Source organism: Vanellus vanellus (genome assembly GCF_965231255.1).
Source record: "Vanellus vanellus genome assembly, chromosome: 9".
In the NCBI taxonomy this organism is placed as follows: Eukaryota; Metazoa; Chordata; class Aves; order Charadriiformes; family Charadriidae; genus Vanellus; species Vanellus vanellus.
Window position 1 is genome coordinate 12,044,414 of NC_138914.1, and position 12,638 is coordinate 12,057,051.

A 12,638-nucleotide genomic window follows, 5' to 3' on the forward strand; every position below is an offset into this window, starting at 1 on the left:
CAGGTCATCCTCCTGTAACAGCTTTGCTCAGTGCAGCAGCAACCTGGGACTTGCACGCTGCTGCTAACCACCCGCACCAGACAGACACAAACCCTCAGTCAGCAACAAGAACATCAAACTGCAGAACTACTTAACCAGGAACGTTCAAGTTTCTTGGGGCTGTGTGAGCCAAACAAACGTCAGCATACAAGTTACTCCCAGCAGGACGCCCATCACTGTCATCATCTGGAAGGTAAGCGCTATTCAGATGTTATTTGTCTGTAGCTAATGAGTTTGGCATTCATAGATCTACCGCAAGAGCTGTTGCTATAGCAGGTCTGTGATGGTGGGACGCTGTAGATGTATCTAAATGATTGGCTCCAAAATAACATGAGCCTGCAATACGGCCACCAGCTTGCCTACTTTTTCTACTCTTTACAACCTTTATTCACAGACTTCAACAGAGACAGCTCTCCACAGTGTTGTGAAGCCTACTTATGCATTATGGAACAGAGACCGGTATCAATATGGGTCATTAAGGAAAGCTTCACAATGTCACCAGCCTGTACGCACAGGCCTCAGTACCGCAAGGAAGCAGAACAATTACTTGTGAGACCGTTGATGGCAAACAGGCCTTCTGCATTTTGTGGACAGAAAATGCATTTACAAGGTTCAAGTATCCAGAACACAGTACTGTTACTACAACACACAGGAACAGTTTTAAAATATCGTAAGCAAGAAAGCGTGATTGTCAGAAGTACCCCAGAAGCCGCGAGATTCGTGGCACTCTGCTGAGCTTGTTACTGAGGCTACCGGCACAGGCTTTCTCTTCCCCTGCCGATCAGTACAGCATTGAGAAGGAAGGGGCCATGGTGACTTGGGCACTATGAGGACAGAGACTTGACTGTCCCAAGCCCAGAAAAAGCAAAACAGGCTAAATGGCTCTTTCATCTGTTCCTGTGCAGCTGCTCATATGGCCACACTGCCAGCACACACAGCCCCTACGCCCCATCTCTGCTGCCGTGGAGAATAACCTTGCAGGTAGCTGCCCTCTCAACACTGCAGAGAACAATGACAGCGTTTGTAGGGCAACTGCTGTACCTCTCCACTTCTTTTTCTTTAGCTCTACATCATCTCAGCAGTACTGGGCACAGAGCACAACCAGACACTTCAGCACTGGGACTCCAATCGTCTGTTACTGTGGCCAAGGAGCTTGGCATACTGAGTCACTCGGGGATGGCAGTGCCGCAGGGACTGCTCTGCCTTCTTGCCAATTCAAATTTTGCCTATGCTGCCAAGAGGACAAGCTGGTAGCAGGCACCCAGGGCCATTTTGTAATTGCACATGCACCTCTGTTGGCTATTATGCATCTGGAGAACATTTTCTGCTTACAAATCCCAAAAAGACAGGAAAAATCTAGATCAAGGAAGCAAATAAACAGCAAGTGTCGGTGCTACCCGTTACAGTGATAGCAGTCCTCCAGGAGGCATAGTCATCCCCTTCACATCCCAGACACACCTCTTCATTGAAGCCCTGAGAAAGCTGCACTGACATACAGGCCAAGCAGCAAAAAGCCCTTGCGATCATTGCCTTAAATCTCTCTCAACAGTTACAGGTTGACATGAAATGCAATCCAAAATATGCTTCAGCTGAACTAAGGATCAGAATATAAATTCATAGATGCCTTAGTCTCCCTAGATCCTTCAACATTTCTGCAGTCTCATTTCAGCAATTTCTCTCAAAATGCTAAACCAGCTAAAAAGAGTTGGCAAATCAACAGAGCCCCTGGTTACTACTTCTCTATTTCCACAGCAGCACACATAGCTCCCATGCAATTAATTCAGCTGCACACCCATTTTACCATTCTCTTGGGCAGAATCATCCAGTAATGGACTGCAATCTGTATGCAAGAAGTCGAGCAGTATGCAAATAGAGATCAAAACATTGATGGCAGTGGGATTCAGAAGTCCAGGAACTGCTTTGTACTACAGCTCTCAAGCACATCCATTTCTGGGCCAGACTAAAGGTAGGAGACAGCATAGGACAGGTGAGAAGAGCTCATGATTGTAGTGTATGCAAGACAGCAGACAGATGATCCCAGAAGAGTTACCGAAATGCTCTCACATATGATAATTTACTATGAAGTAATTCACTAACAGAATTGCTCTCTCCAGCATTTTAAAAAAGTTAGTCTGATGCAAAAAATCTTGAGAGCAAAGCTTAAAGTGCCAAAGAGAAAGTTGCTTCAGGACCATTAACTCCAAACTGTCCAAAACCCCACACCAACTTCAGTGATAACATTATTTCCGACAAAGTCTGGTCTGGCAGGAGCACCTCCGAAGCCCTGGTTTCTGTGCTTTAAATTCTTGTTGTCTGAAGGACTTCCAGCTGGCTGAGCACAGAGCACTTGCAGGGCACTATCAGGAGCATATTCTCAACATTTGCTTGGCCAACTGATCACAGAGGTTGGCATTTCTTTATGGAGATTAGAAAGCCCAGAAACCGCTCACACTCTCACACAGGAGGATGGGGGCATGGCCACCTGTAAGCAATAGGGGGATTTCAAGAGCACACATTCTCCAGGAGTCAGGACCAGAGGGGGGAAAACAAGCTGCACTCCAGTTCTTAAGGTAACTCCACACAAAGAATAGAGAGGCCACCTAACCAAAATGTGAAATGGTGCGGTATAGGAGAGCTAAAGGAACAGAGACTGAAACAAAAATTATTTTGAAATAGGCATACATGGACAGAAACCTTAAGCTGAAAACACTACTTCTATGTAGTAATTTTCAGAATTATTATAATAGGGTAAGATGTCAAACATACCCGTTCTATTTATAGAATGACATGCAATTTAGTCAGAAAACTAGTTTCATCAGCATAGACAAATGCTTGAATACAATCAGCTTCCCCCACCTGCACAGTCCCAGGCACAGCAGAGCTGCAGGGAAGGGTAGGACACAAGAAAGACCACATTCTCTTTGTGATAACTTCAGCAGCAGTATGAATCCCATCACTGCAACTCAGTTGACAGGCAATACTACATTATGCTGAGATAAGCTGACACACATGCTTTTTCACTGAAACACAGAAGCTCCAAAGGCAGCACTGCCTTTACATTCAGAATTAAGGAAAAGTGCAAAAGAGAATGAAGGTGGTGATTACTTGAAATTCTCTGCACCTGCAGATACAAAGCTTGTTAGCAACAGCAATCCATTTAGTCATTACCTTACAGCTGTGTATCCCAATGGCTCACCACAGATTCTAGGTGGGTATTTGAAGCAAGCAGTCACACAATTCCTAAACTCCAGCCCCCATCACAGAACCAGCCTAGCTAAACCACTACCAGGAGCAAAGATCAACCCACCAGCAGCCCCTGTGACATAGGAACAAAAAACTTTCCCACATGAGATAGTTCCATCCACATGAGATGGGAACAGATACAAGTAGCAAGACAAAATTACAACGTTCAGGTACCTCAAGAAGGGAAACGAATTATTATTTCGTAAAAGGGAGTAGCTATGAAGTTACAAGAATTTTGAGAGGAGCAGCACCGGCGCAGAGCAGAGGCTGGGGAAACCCAATCCACCAGTTCCATGCTGTTCCATCGTTAAACTTCAAAGCCAAAAGCAATGTGAAATTTCACACGTTTGCCAGGCACGGGAGAAGTGTTCCTCACAGTACTCGCAGTGTTTATACTGCAAGCAAATAACTAAATTTCACATGCAATTAAAGTCTGGCATCAGGGAATTTCCTTAGGATCTACACCATTTGAAGATTCACCTCACATTTTGATCAACATCTAAAATCTTCTTATCAGATCATGCTAACACACAGTTCTTTTCCACTTCATTTTTCTCTCCTTTTCTTTCTTGGGGGTGGCAGGCAGGATTTGACAGTGAAATTCTAACATTAAATTCAGGATATTAGAAATAATTTAAAAATTGATTCAATCAAAAAAATCAAATCCACCTAAACTGACACCATTTGTTTCTTCTCCTCCTCCCTGCCTCCCAACATTGTGAGGCAATACTTACTTCTAGTTAACGAAAAGGAGACCCAAATTACTTCCTGCAACCTCAAAATAGCTCAGATGTCTTAGTTACTACTTGGCTAAAAAAATAATTATTAGCAGTGAAAACAAGTCCTCCACGTTATTACTTAAGCCTTAAGCAGTTGGGGAGAAAGAGCAGAGCCTTAAAGAGATCACACCAAAGCACTGTGGTTCTTCCATTAGTCAAGGCTGCGTGTCGGTACAGGTCGAAACATCCTGCTTCATGTTTTCGCACCTTTGCAGCTTAGCAAGTCTGAGCTCCAGCGACTACAATCCAGGCCAGTTTATTAAGCAGGGGCGCATCTCAGTTATCACTACAGCAAACCATAGCATGAAGGCTGATCCTATACGGTTCTAGACAGCTACACAGTTAGCAAAAATCCCACCAAGCGGTGTGTAGAGAGCCCCTGGACTCAACGTGCAGAGGGGGAAGGTCTTTCAGCTCTCGCCACTGTGCTGGAGCGAAGACTGTGCAACACATGAAATTACTGTTTCCCAATTGAACTAAGCATCTACTCTGCCTCCTGGAAAAACGGTATCATGCCACAAGACCATGCACACGCTCCTAATGTCTCAAATGCTTGTCCCTGAAAAACACATGCAAGAGTTTTCTAAGAATTGTCTTCCGGCACTGAGACCAAACCAGACAATGCTCAAATAACGATCAATATGAATCTTCTCTAAAGACATCATCACAGGCATCAGGTCATCAAAGGTGCCTCCAATAATAGGACAAGGAAAATGATACCAGCACAATGAAAGACCAGCTGGCACATTCCCATAAAGGCAAAAGCAGCCCTCCTGTGGTTTTGATGAACAGCAGAAGATGAATCCTTTCAGATACAGTAATCCTGCAATCAGATACTCACAAGAACCACAAATAAACACAAATGAAATCCAGGGCTTTAACAGATTATGGGGAATGCAAAGGAGAGTCAGTAGAATGCACCAGCTTTGCAGCACGTGGAGCACAAAGACGTTTAACTGAAGATCCAGGTGAGCGAAAAGGGCACCAGTCCAACCCCCTGCTTCCTGAAACTAGCTTGTATCTAGAGGGCTAATTCTTACAAGAAAGCAGGCAGGCTCATGCCTCCTCTGACTGCTACCACCCTGCACAGCTTGCAAGTTGGGATGAATCAAAGTCCTATCATCTTCCTCCAGGATGCCCTTATGCAAGATTGGGAGGGTTCAGCTCAGAACTTGGCTACAACAGCCAATTTGAAGTTTCAGGGGAAAAAACCCAACAGCTACAAACAAACAAACAAAAAGAACAGATGGAGAGGCTGCCAGGGATGAGGAGACTGAAGTCCTTGTAAGTTTGCTTTGACAGGCAGCAGGAAGGACTGAGACTAAGAGTAAGATGACAGAAGAGAAATAATGTGAATCTGACCAATTCAGAGGTAGAGCTTTTATCACAAAAAAACACCAAGCATTTGTGGGAAGTGGCTGCTTCATCTTCTTCCAAACTTCCCCTCATCTGTTATTCTCCTTCCCCATGTGACACTAAAGCATAAAGCATTTCTTCTACTGAAAAAGATACCATGCCTCCCTGTACCCAACACTGCTGGCTAAATGAACCACTCCAGAAAGCAAATAGCAATAGTGGAAGACAGCAAGTGCCATTACTTTTGTTTTCCCGTTGGACAGTGCTGGATAGCACACACCCCACACGCAGGCAATCTGGGTGGGTGCTTTTTCCTCCGGAGCACACCCAACATACAACTGGCATCACTTCTTTGGCAGGCAGTCTCTCTCCAGGCACACAGGGCCACCTTCAGCAGCAACAGATACTTTCCAGGCTCGTTCAGTCCTTGCAGTCTCTGCTGACGCTGCCAGGAAAGCCCAAGTGTGCCAGCAGCACTCGCAGAAACAACCCTGCTTTACACAAAGACTGGCAGCGAAGCGAAGGGAATGGCTCTGTGCGCTCCTGACAACCCTCTGTCAGCTATTCCCTCTGCCCTTATATGGGAACATCCCATGGCCCCGCTAGGAATATGATGCTCTTGGTAGACATGAAAGGTAAGGCAATACCTGAGCTGTCAGCACACGAGGACAGACTTCTTTTCTGAAAAGCAAGCAGAGCTTAAGAGCCCAAACTCATTACATGGGAGAAAGCAGAGATTAGAGTATCAACTGCTGACAGTCTGCGCCCACCTTTCTCAAGAGAGTTATGCTGGTAATTTTAATCTTATTAAATATTGTTAATCGTATTACTAACCTAACTCTTATCACATGTTGGAAGAAATTTAAAGAGAAAATTCCATATATGACCACGCTATGTTAAATGCTTTCTAGCTAAATCTCAATTCAGGGCAAGTCCCTGGCTTGCAGATTCCAGTTCTGCCACACACAGGTGTGGATGAGCATGGACATTGTCTGCTCAGCACCAGATTACCAACAAGTCACCTTCCCTGACAGATTCTTCTCTGTCCATAAATTGCTTGCTTTATTCTCCTGAGATTCTGCTAGACACTCCTAGCCTCTCAAAGTGACCAATGCAATTCTATGGCCAGTCTGCAACAAACACCTCGATCAAGGGGAAACACCAATTTCTCCATTAGAATTTCTCCATGTAGCCCAACAGCTCAGTGCATCAGCTTCCTCCTGAATCAGGGCGAATGCCTCCATCACTGGCTCAGCTCCCAACGTCACACACACACAGACACATCATTAATGCAACGCTCATCGATCTCTGCATTTAACACACCAGGCATAACACAGGACTCCTGTGACCTCTGTTCAAAAAGTGAGACCAGAAATGAGCAGACCACATTCAGCACTCCACCTTACACAGAATAAGACCCTTGTTTAGTAAAATACCGACCCCGCTGTTTTACAACACTCAGGATTGTAGCCCCTTTCTTTGTAACTACCGCAGCAGCCCAGATATTCTCTCAGGACTACTCCCGTTCCAGACTGCTGCCCTGAGATAAAGGAGCAGTCACAGAAAGTTTAAATTTGAGAAAAGAAAGATCTCAAATTGCACTGATGTAACAGAAAAACACACCTGCTCAGGGGGCCCAAACACTTGCTGCAAACTGCTCAAAAAGGAATGCGTTCAAGGTGGAAAATGAGATCTCCAGAACAACAGCACTTTGCCACTCGGTTTCAGTACAGGCAGTAAAATCAAAGGCTGAGGGAGGGGAAAGCTGAACACACGGCTTCCCGGGCAGTTAAAGGTATTGTATTTATCAGAAAGCCGTCTTCTCGCTGGGAAAAAGCGTTGAGCAGACTGGAAGGAGGCAGGCAAAACTTAAGCCTCCCCCAAGTTAATCATTTAGATGCGCTGGTAAGTTAGCAAAACACATTTAATCATTAAGCAACTTTCCTCGCTGCAGAAGGCGGTTATTGCTTATTCTGAGGTTGAAGCTGACACGGTTATACCAACCTGTAATGCACTCCCAGGTGCGGGGCGAGGACCGGGCAGCCCCTTCCAGCACGGCCGTGCTGGAAGGGGCTGCCCGGTCCTCCCCCGCCACCGGCCCGGTGCCACCCCCGGCCCTTCCCCGCCCCGCTTCACCGCCGTTCGCCCTCGCTCCCCAGCCGGTGGTCCCGCCGCTCGCCAAGCGGCTCGGGGGGAGTGAGAATGGGGTGGGGGAACGTCCCTACCGGAGCCCTACACCGTCTCGCCCCGCCCCGGAGGCCCCGCTGGGCCGCGGCCCGGCCCCGCCGCTCCTGAGGGGCCGCGCCCATCCCCCCACGCGGAGACAAAGCGCGGCCCCCGGGCGGCACCTGCCGCCGGCCGCTGACCCCCGCCAGCGCGTCCTCCCCACTCCCACTCCCACTCCGGGCGCGGCCGCACCAGCAGCCCGTGCCTCCCACCGCCCCGCTCCCTACGGACCCCACCGTCCCCCCGCCCCCGCTGTCCCGCTCACCTACCGCGGCGGCCGCCCCGCTCCGTTCCGCTCCCCGCCGCTGCCCGCACCGAGCCGCGGAGCCACGGCCCCGCCCCCGCCGGGGCACGCGCCCCCTCGCCGCCACGCCCCCTCCCGGCCCCGTTCCTCCAATAGCAGCCGGCCGTCCCTCAGAGGCCCCGCCCCAACCCCGCCGGCGGGGCGGTGCCCGGGGCCCCCTCAGCGCCGCGGCCGCCTCCCCTCAGCAGCGCCCCGGTACCGCGCTCGGTCCGACTGCCGCCGCCGGGCTCTGCCTGCGCGCTCCCGGCTCAAAGGGGCGTCGGCTCGAGCGCCTGACGGACAAGGGGCCTCCGTCGCCTCGAGAGAAGGGCCCTCGGCGTTCAGCGAGTCACCGCGAAGCCGGGGCCGCGCGAGGCCTGGCGAAGGACCTGGCTGCGGCCGAGGTGCCGGATGATACCGCCAAAAAATGTGGTGGGTGCCAGCCGGCCCGCCGGGCAAACTGCTCCTTCAGAGGTGTTTGCAGGCCCTGTGTTGAGTACTGGACTTAAAACTACATATTCTGGAAGAAATCAGAGCATTTCTCTTCTCTCTGTGTTTTGTAGCAACGTAACTTTGGCGTTCAGTTCCACACGCCTTTGTGTTTGGCTATCTTTGGCCAAGAGGTGTGGGTGAGGGGGAAGCTGCAGCCATGCAGCGTGGACAGGGAGCAAAATCTGATAGCAAACCCAGTTTCTACTTATTTAGGAGCCGTCCTGTATAAACACAGCGTCGTGTGGCTGAGGTACAGCACAGTTCCCATTTGCAGAGTATGGGGGAACCAGGACATTAGCAAGATTCAAGAATGCGATGAGTTATCTCTAGTTACAAAACAGTGAAGAACATACCATTCCAACTGAAAGTCGATGGAGACAAAAGCACTGTAAAGCAGAAGCGCCTGAAGTGATATGTGTAAGATAAACTGACTGCTGGTTTTGTGATTTTTATTCCTGTGAAGCTGGAAACTCCAGTCATGAGGAAAGCAGAGGCTGGTGCTCTGTGTAAGAGACAGAGGCATTTCTTGCCCCCAAGAACTGACTGCATAAAATCCTTTCTCTGAATTAGGGGTAAGTAACAGCTCTACAAAGGGACAGAATTAATGCTCCCATTTTTCTCGTTCACACTGTAACTTCTGTGTTCCCCAGATGCGTTGGACTCTGTTGTGTTGTTGATCAGCAAATGTACAGTTAGTCTAACAACTGACTTGCTATACATGCACTGACCAATTGTATGTACTGAATACAATTACACAGCCCAATGGCCGTTTGCCTGCTTAGCTGACTGCCAGATGTTTGGAAATCCCAGACAAAAGATGAAATTATGCTTTTACCACCCAACCACAAATTTTGTATGGAAAAAGAGGATGTATCTGAGGACATGCAGAAGTGATACAGGAGCTGTAGGTTAAAGCAAACTCTGAGGAAGAGGAAACAGGCACTGACCTGTATGCCAGGGGTGCCCATCACTTTCCCTTTTTGGCTAGATGCAGCCACAGATCTCCACTCAAGACACAAAAGCTGCTCTGAAAGTCTGAATCAGGCTTCCCTCCCACATGCATTTCTGACATTTCAGAGAAACATAGCTGATACAAGTCCTATGTCCAGCACCATTAAACATCTACTCTCTTTGTTACAATCCATCAGCCTCTCACATTCCCACCCCCAGCCCAAAAAGCAACTATTTTATGAAGGAAAAAAACATGTCTGTGAGTTTAGAGATGCTAAACAGTCTCCAGGATCCGGCAGCACAATCACAGTCCCCCAAAGGAAGGATTATTTTGGAGGCAGATGCCAGCTGCCTCTCTGGATCTTTGCTCCTTGGAGCTTCGTTATTCTGGGGAGTCCTTGGGACCCACGGTATGCAGAGCCCATGAGGACTCTCATGAGGAGATGATCCCTTATTTGTTCCTCTTCCTACACAGACAAAACCATCCTATTACAACACCCTACTCACTGAATTGTTCAGGTTAGAGCTCACTGAACAGTGTTATCATCTCACTAATTGGAGACATTTTAACTGCACTCAAATTGCTTCCACCAAAATCCAGCTTTGGTGACTAAGAGCTTTTAAAAAAAAACCCAGTTTTTCTTTGCTCCAACCCATTCCTGACTCAAAACACTAATCCCCTTTGTGCCTTTCCTCCAGAGCCAGTCCCAACCTGCAGCCCCTTCCGTCTGGTAAAAAACATCTGCAAGCTTCACTTAAAAAGCAGCAAAAAGCCCCAAGAGAGAGCATTGGAAAAGAGCACCTTTTCCTTCTGTCCTATGGCAGGGCTGGTGCAGGGACTTGGCTGCAGGGTCCGCCTTAGGAGCAGGACAGAAAGAGCTTCTGTGCACTTGAAGGATATTATAGTGTCCCCTTCCTACCCCCCTTACTGTACTTACAGCCCTCTGGAGTGACAAGCATATTGTAAAACCACCGTGGGATTACTCATTCCCTCTTCAAGGGAAAAATCTTTTGCAGTTCTTAAAAATAAATTAGAGAAAAAGCTAGTTCTCAAACATTACATAGCTGAAAAGTGTCACACAAAGAACAAACATTATTTTGAGGGACACATTTAAACAGGTTTTGACTTCCATTTGTTCAGAAACTTTTTTTATATATATTTAAATCCATAAAGGATCCTCCTCTATAAAGGCTCTTGTTCATGTCTGGTTCTAAGCAGGTTAGCTAAGTTTCTTACGTAACTATTATGATAATCACAAGGCTAGCAGCTGCTTATGCTCCTTTTGATTTTCTTCTTACTCTTCTTCCCCTTCAAGCAAGGGGCGAGACGGGTTAAGAAAGTCACGAGGGATATCTGAATACTGTCTATAGCTTCTGGGAATAAACTGCATTTAGAGCAGTAATTGAGGGACCAACAGAAGGTTGACTACATCTACCCTACTTTGAATCTGACTCTGTTCCTTACAAGTTTTCAGTTTGTCAGAACATTTAGAGACAGCATTAAGGTCTTCATTACCCTCATCTGGGCGCCTACAGTTTTGCTAGCAGCAGTCTGCTGGTGTTGAACAGTGCCCAGCATTCCAGAACCTGCAGGAGCAGAGTAAGAGACTCTTTTAGCACGCACCGATTTGCACGGGTTTACTTTTCTCTCTGCAGAACGCAGAAAAACAAGCTTGGGACGCTTGTGACAATCCCTTTATCTTGGAGCTCTGTGGCCTAAGCATTTATGCATGGCATGTCCAATGTCACCATGAACACGTTTTCCAACATCATAGGTGAGGACTCCAGCCACACAGATTGTCACAATCACCTCCGTGAAGAGCAAGAATTAGGTTATTTGATGAAGCAGATTACATGCACCAAAATAATACAGAGGGTTGGGTGATCAGCTCACTGAATCAACACAGATTATGTGTTTTGGAGTTTTTTGGCCTTCTTTTTTTAAAAAAAAAAACAAGTCTTGAAGCACAGGGAAGTTCCTGAGAGCATACGATATGCCAGTATTTAAACAGAATAATCTTTAATGGCCCAGCTTGCTTCAGGCAAATTCACAGAAAGGCCAGTGCAGGCTGCAGCCATTCAAAGGCTTACAACAGAAGTGTGTAAAGTTCTATTAAAAACAGCCTTTACAAAAAATCCTTGCATAGTATTTCAAAATTGGTCGAGAAGTCACCTTATGAATTTGTTTCTGAAAAATAATTACTAAGGTGATACTTTTAGGGTCATACTTTATTGCAGCTGTGAATATACACACTCTCCCTCTCTCCTGGTGTCTAACACCACATGGCCCATAGTAAACAGCTTTTTTTTTCTCAGCACACCACTTTCTCATTCTGCTATAAATTGCACTATAGCATAACATGCATTAGGATGATTGGGACATCAAAATGTCCATAGACTCTCCTGCTTTATTAAAAAAAAAAAAAAAAAGGTTCTTAGAACAGAAAAGTTTGAAAACTCTTGACTGAATCCATCCTGTCCCAGGGAGGATCTGTCTATATCTGTATCAAACCTGGTGATATTCGTCTAAACTGTTCTTAAAAGCTTCACACAATGGAAACTCCAAAACTTTGCCAGAACCATAATTACCTGAAGGCTTAATTCTCCTTAAAAATAAAAATTCTGGCCCAGCTGTTTTTTCCTCTATTTAAGCCCACACCTTTTTAGATTATTCACCAATTGACAAACTTCAGAAATCACGCTTCTCTGTTTCACGAGGAAGGTCACGAATACAACTTGCTAGCAAAAATCTGGCAGTAAAATACAGTTCTAAATATATTATGGACAAACCCAGCATTGACTCCCTTTTCCTAGCTCATGAGCCTCTCTCCTACTGCAAATCTCAATCCCGTTTCTGAAGCAAACAGGACATCTCTACCACTCCTAAGCTCCAGAGAGAGGGAAGCATTTGTTTTTAGAAGGTATTCTGTGAAAGAAACTGTCTTTTCCAAAAAAATAGTTACAATGAAGTCAACAGGAACACATGCAACTTACAACCAGGTTCTTAGAACATTGGAACATTCAAAACTCAAGTGTTAATAAATAAATACATATATCCTGATTGTGACACTACATAGAATTGCTTTTGTCCTGTATTCATAAGCAACATTTGCTATTCCTTTCGAGTGGAAGGAATGGCAACTTTTCTCTTCAGAATGCACCTACTGTTAGAAGTCTGCAGTGACCTCATTAAATGTTATTTCTGTAGCCACCAGGCTGTTTGCTTTTGAGTTACTAGTGGTTTCTCATGGAGCAGTAAGAACTCAAAA